Below are 6,228 nucleotides of genomic sequence, written 5' to 3'. Positions count from 1 at the left end.
TTCCTGAGAATATGTGACACAGTGAAGTCCAATGGCGTTCCACCTGACGCCTATAGACTGTTGCTATTCCTATTCTCTCTCAGAGACAAGGCAACCAACTGGTTGGAGTCTTTTCCAAAGGAGAGCTTGACAACTTGGGATAATGTTATGAATAAATTCTTAGCAAGATTTTACCCCCCTCAACGAGTCAATCGGCTGAGAGCTGAGGTCTAAACTTTCAGGCAACAAGATGGTGAGACTTTATATGAAGCATGGGAGAGGTTTAAAGACCTAACAAGGAGATGTCCATCTAATATGTTCAATGAATGGGTGCAGCTGCACATCTTCTATGAAGGACTGTCATATGAATCAAAGAAGGCCGTAGACCATTCATCTGGAGGTTCTTTGAACAAGAAGAAGACCATTGAGGAAGCCATAGATGTCATTGAAACTGTAGCTGAGAATGACTATTTCTATGCTTCCGAAAGAGGGAACACAAGAGGGGTAATGGAGCTGAACAATGTAGATGCTCTGTTGGCTCAAAATAAGCTCATCACCAAGCAGCTAGCTGACCTCACCAAGAAGATGGAGAGAAGTCAAGTAGTAACGATCCCCACTTCAACTCAAGAGGGAGCAAGTGAAGAGGAAGAAGGCACTCAGGAGCAAGCTAACTACATTGGGAATTCACCTAGACACAACCATGATCCATACTCCAAGACCTACAACCCTGGATGAAGGAATCACCCAAACTTTGGGTGGGGTAATCAACAAGACCAAGGCCAGGACCAGAGACGTCACAACCCCAACAACAACACAGCTCTCCAACAATTCACACAGAGGACATACCAACAAAACCACAGCAATACATCTCACCCTTCTACCTCTACCCCCAACATACCATCATTTGATGACAGAATCTCTAACATTGAAACCTTACTTGAAAGCATATGAAAAGACATTCAAGACAATAAGGTGTTCAAAGAAGAGGTGAGAGCTAGTATGAAGAATCGGGGGGAAGCAATCAAGAAGCTGGAATTCCAAGTGGGATATTTGTCTGAGAAGATTCCCAGACCCACTGATGGCTTTCCAAGTGACACAGAGAAGAATTCGAGAGGTGAAACGAAGAAAGTAAGATGGGAGGATTGCAATATGGTCACTACAAATGACAAGGAGACTGAAGACAAGCCAAGCAAGCTGTCAGAACAACCTGAAAATACCTTAGTAGAGAAGGAGAAGAAAGACCAACAAGAACTAGAAATCTCACAACAAGAGCTGCTGAGACTATATGCACCATTTCCTCAACTGCTAAAGGGTGCTCTGGGAAAGAGAATGTACTCAAGGTTCTTAGACTCGTTTGCATCTTTGAATGTGAACATACCATTCATCAAGGTCATTCAGCAAATGCCAGCATTCATCAAGTATATGAAGGAACTACTTCCCAGGAAGAGCTCACTATTTTCATGTCCCTTGTGCTATAGGGGAAACAAATTTTGATAGAGCACTTTGCGATTTGAGAGCAAGCATCAACTTAATACCCCTATCCCTAGTAAAAAGGCTGCAGATCAATGAGATACTACCTACAGATGTAGTCATAAGGCTGGCTGACAAGACTCAACAGCAAGCAGTAGGAGTGGTGGAAAATGTGTTGCTCAAAGTTGGAAAATACTTTCTCCCAACAGACTTTGTCATCCTGGACATGGAAGAGAGTCATCTGCACCCAATCATATTGGGGAGACCATTTCTAGCTACTGCTAGAGCACTCATAGATGTGGAGAAAGGGGAGCTAATATTAAGGATCCATGATGAACAACTGAGCTTCAATGTTTTCGAACTCTCACTAGGAAAAGATGAAGGGGACAAAGAACCAAGCAAAGATCATCATGAGATACTAAAGGAAGAAGCAAGCATTGGAGCACAACCAGCCCATTCTGAGATTCACTGGGTTGATGGACAAGGCCAGCAGCAAGTGCCACAGGTCATGGAAAAATTGGAGGAACCTAAGCCACCAGAAGTTTGTGATGACATTAACAAAAACTCATCAAAGAAGGAGGCCACTAGGAGTAAGAAAACAGCACCAGGGGTAAAGAAGAATGTACCAAGGGGGTGGCGGAACAAGAAGATTCCTACGGAAGATTTCTCTCCAGGGGATAAAGTAATCTCAGCCTACTTTGCAGATATCCCCCCTAATCTCCCCACTGTATCATCTCAGCTACCTAAGGTCTTCACCATCAACAGAGTTCTCTCCTTGGAGCATGTAGAGATCATTGATACAACCAACGGATACAAGTCCACTGCCAGAGGAGAAGACTTCAAGCATTACCAACCACCATAATAAGGGGGTAACGTCAAGCTAGTGACGCTAAAGAAGCGCTTCATGGGAGGCAACCCATGTTTTACATACTTTTAGAAGTAGTGAATAAATCAATATTCATGAATTCCAACCAAAAACTGACAAACACGTGTGAAATTTTTATATGCAGAATATAGTGAAGAACAAATTTGGTGTTCAAAGCATTATTCTTAATGCTTTGAACATAACTTTTCATCACATTGCTCCAAACTAAGTTTGGTGTCACCCTATGGTGCCACCAATTTGCATATGAAGATACACAGTTAGTTAGTTAGTGGAATTCAGGAATAAACAAATTCTTTTATTATTCAAGCTGTAGATGTTAAAGCATTTTTGTTTCTTTTATAAAAATAGTCCTTACTTTTCTTATTTCATCTTTATAGGAAAAAAAAAGGAGCATTGAGGAGATTGATAGGACAAGTGAAAAGAAATGGTTCAGCACTTTATGAAGAGATACACACACGTGACTCAAGGAAGAATGTATTGGAAAATGTTGCCATGCAACATGGAAGAAAGAGGAACCTTGATGATCGAACCAATAACCACAATAAAGTGGTGATCCTTGTCCATGGGTGCATAACCCCAACCATCCATCGAGCGACAAGTCCATCAATCCACACCATCCATTCACTTACAACTTCCCTATATAAGTTGCCATTGTTCCGTACCCAGCCTTAACTTTCCTCACACACGCTTCATACATTTTCATTTCGAAACGCAGCACTTCTTACCTCCTTACAAACGTTCCCCCCTCACTCTCTTCATTGCCATAAAACCCTAAACAACCAGAAGTCTCCACAACCTTTCCATCTTCACATAATAACTATCATTCATGGTGTCCTCAAGTGCCAAGAGAAGGAAGGGAAAGGAACCCATGGAGGAACACCCGTATGATGAGAAAAGGTTTAGAAGCTTGTATCATGCATTGGAATACGGGTGGATGGTTGGTAAGGAAGTCATCTATGAGTTGGGATTTCAAGTTAAGAAGAGTGAGTGCCCAGAAATCTCAGAGAAGGTAGAAAGGAGAAGATGGGAGCTCCTTGCTGACCCAGTCACTAAGGTGAATGCAAACCTCATAAGAGAATTTTATGCAAATGCAGTCCGGTATGATAAGAAAGATGAGTCGTATATAAGCTTTGTGAGAGGAAAGATGGTGGATTTTGGTCCCATGAGTGTAATGAGGGCATTGAAGCTACGGTCTATACCATTTGAAGAAGAAAGTTATCACTCAAGGATAGACAACAACCCCAATTATGACCATTGCATACTCAAGGGAGGAGAAATCAAGGTTCATGAAATCATAGCTCAAGGCATTAGAAAGATGGTAGAGAAAAGTGACGCAAGAGGAACGTTAGGTTACCCCAGCACTATCTACTGACTATGCAAGAAAGCTGGGGTGGAGTTTAAAGATGAGGATCCTGAATGGATAAAGGAAGGCATTCCAATAACTGTTCGAAGGATGAATGCTGCAGCATCCCCCATACCTCAAAAGAGGCAAAGAAAGAGTACAGGGCCTCAAGGAGTGGAAGGACAAGCCCCAGAGGGGCAAGCACCACAGACCTTGGACATGCATCAACTACAGGAAGCCCTTGATGGCTTGTCTAGACAGTACTTGGAAGGCCAAGGAGCACAGAAAAAGCTACAACTATAGATGATGAGGCTGCAAGAGGAAACACTATCAAGATGGATAACTCAACAAGGAGAATGGCAAAGGCAGATGATAGAACAGCAACAAAGTCAAGGGCAACAATGGGGAGAAACATTCAACAGGATGGAGCAAAGGCAAAATGAGCAACAAGAGTCCATCCAGAGGCTAATCAACATCTAAGCACATCAAGGGGCACACATACATGAGATGCATCGAAGGCAGAGAGAACACACAGAACTACTGGACGAGCAAAGGGCATTTGCAGAAAGTGTTTACATGAGCAAGACAGGACATCACATAAACACTCAAGGCAGGCTCGGGTACCTAGTAGGACAGCTGCCTATATTACACCCAGGAATCGCAAGGTATGAAGAAGTGAGGGATGAATTAACACGAGAAGAGAGACAAAGGGTGGAAGAGAGCCATGAATCAGTGAGGAAGGCACTTGCGGATTGGAAGCAAGCAAAATTGGCACGGCTGCAAGGAAGTGCAAGAGGACACAAGGAGGACCAGCAAGGATAAGAGCAAGGACAGCCACAAAAGTAAAAGGTGGTGGAGTTCCTTCGTTACTCCATTTCTTTTTCTATGCTTTAAATAAGGAAGATCTTGTATGAAATAGAACATGCTTCCATGTTAGTTTGAATATTTTCAATTCTGCATCTTAAAGCTCTTATTGCTTAGGTCCATGAACTCTGGTTTAAGTGTCACTGCTTCTTTCCCTTATTTACTTGTAAGGTTGTCTATTTGTATGAAGAAGAGAATGTCTATGTTTACAAAAGACCAGAAAGGAGTTCATAATGTGAAAGTGCATTCAGGAATCTTTGGGGGTAGTCATAAGTTAGCTAAGTTGGTTCAACCACAAGGTTAGGATGACAACTATCTATCCTGAATGCTTCACTTTTGATATACCCATGAGACTAAGATAACAACAAGATCCTAATAAGAGAAAAGGGAAAGAACAAAGGAAGTGAAAAACAAAAGAGAAAGAGTAAGCAATAAGTCTAGGCATCAATGGTTTACCCTAAGACATGTGTCTGTGGTGCTCCTATGTGAGGGATCTACTTGGATGAATAAGCTCTTTGGGGTGCTTCATCACCTGGTAACTTGGGTTAACTAACCCGGGATTATCAGCTGAAAATCCACTATCAAGAGTAACCCTCATCACAGAGCATTTAGTAACCCAAAGAGGTGCTGGACACCAAGGTCCGAAGGAAAGAAAATAAATAGACTATATGCCTGTGGTGTGTATGTATGGGGGAGAGACTTGAGCAAGTAAGTCCTTAGGGGTGCTTCAACACCTAGCACCTTGAACCAACTGGTTCGGGAGTGTTGGCTGAAAGCATATCCTAAAGAGTTGCCCCCTTACAAAACACTTAGCCTAAAAACACAAATAAGCCCTTGAAATAACAATAAAAGGATCAATAAATAAAGGTCTCATGGGATATAACAAAGTGAGTATTTTAGGAGATGATAAAGGTCTGAAAGCTAGTAGTGGAATGAACCTAAGTTGCTATGCATGAAACCACCATAAAATCAGTAATATGACTTCCACAAGAATGACTCATTTCTCTGGAGATTCCATTCATCATTCTCTTGTTCCAGTACTTGCTTAGGGACAAGTGATGAGCGGATATTTTGTACGCTTTTTGGCATTGTTTTTAGTATGATCTAGTTAGTTTTTAGTATATTTTCATTAGTTTTTAGTTAAAATTCACTTTTCTGGACTTTACTATGAGTTTGTGTGTTTTTCTGTGATTTCAGGTATTTTCTGGCTGAAATTGAGGGACCTGAGCAAAAATCTGATTCAGAGGCTGAAAAGGACTGCAGATGCTGTTGGATTCTGACCTCCCTGCACTCGAAGTGGATTTTCTGGAGCTACAGAAGCCCAATTGGCGCGCTCTCAACGGCGTTGGAATGTAGACATTCTGGGCTTTCCAGCAATATATGATAGTTCATACTTTGCCCAAGATTTGATGGCCCAAACCGGCATTCAAAGTCACCCTCAGAATTCCCAGCGTTAAACGCCGGGACTGGCACAAGAATGGGAGTTAAACGCCCAAACTGGCACCAAAGCTGGCGTTTAACTCCAAGAAGAGTCTCTACACGAAAATGCTCCAATGCTCAGCCCAAGCACACACCAAGTGGGCCCGGAAATGGATTTTTATATCATTTACTCATCTCTGTAAACCCTAGGCTACTAGTTCTCTATATATAGGACCTTTTACTATTGTATTTTCATCTTTGGATCATT

General features: G+C 42.0%; 1 non-coding gene across 1 annotated transcript; it reads right to left on the bottom strand.

The window, feature by feature from the left end:
* Positions 1-193: 193 nt before the first annotated feature.
* LOC127740809 (small nucleolar RNA R71) lies at positions 194-299 on the bottom strand. The gene has a single exon (XR_008001665.1). It is a non-coding gene; the product is annotated as a small nucleolar RNA R71 (small nucleolar RNA).
* Positions 300-6,228: the final 5,929 nt, after the last annotated feature.

The sequence above is a fragment of the Arachis duranensis genome, chromosome 7, assembly GCF_000817695.3.
Source record: "Arachis duranensis cultivar V14167 chromosome 7, aradu.V14167.gnm2.J7QH, whole genome shotgun sequence".
NCBI classification, from domain to species: Eukaryota; Viridiplantae; Streptophyta; class Magnoliopsida; order Fabales; family Fabaceae; genus Arachis; species Arachis duranensis.
Note: the sequence above shows the minus strand (reverse complement) of the source record. Positions and strands in the feature narration are given on the sequence as shown.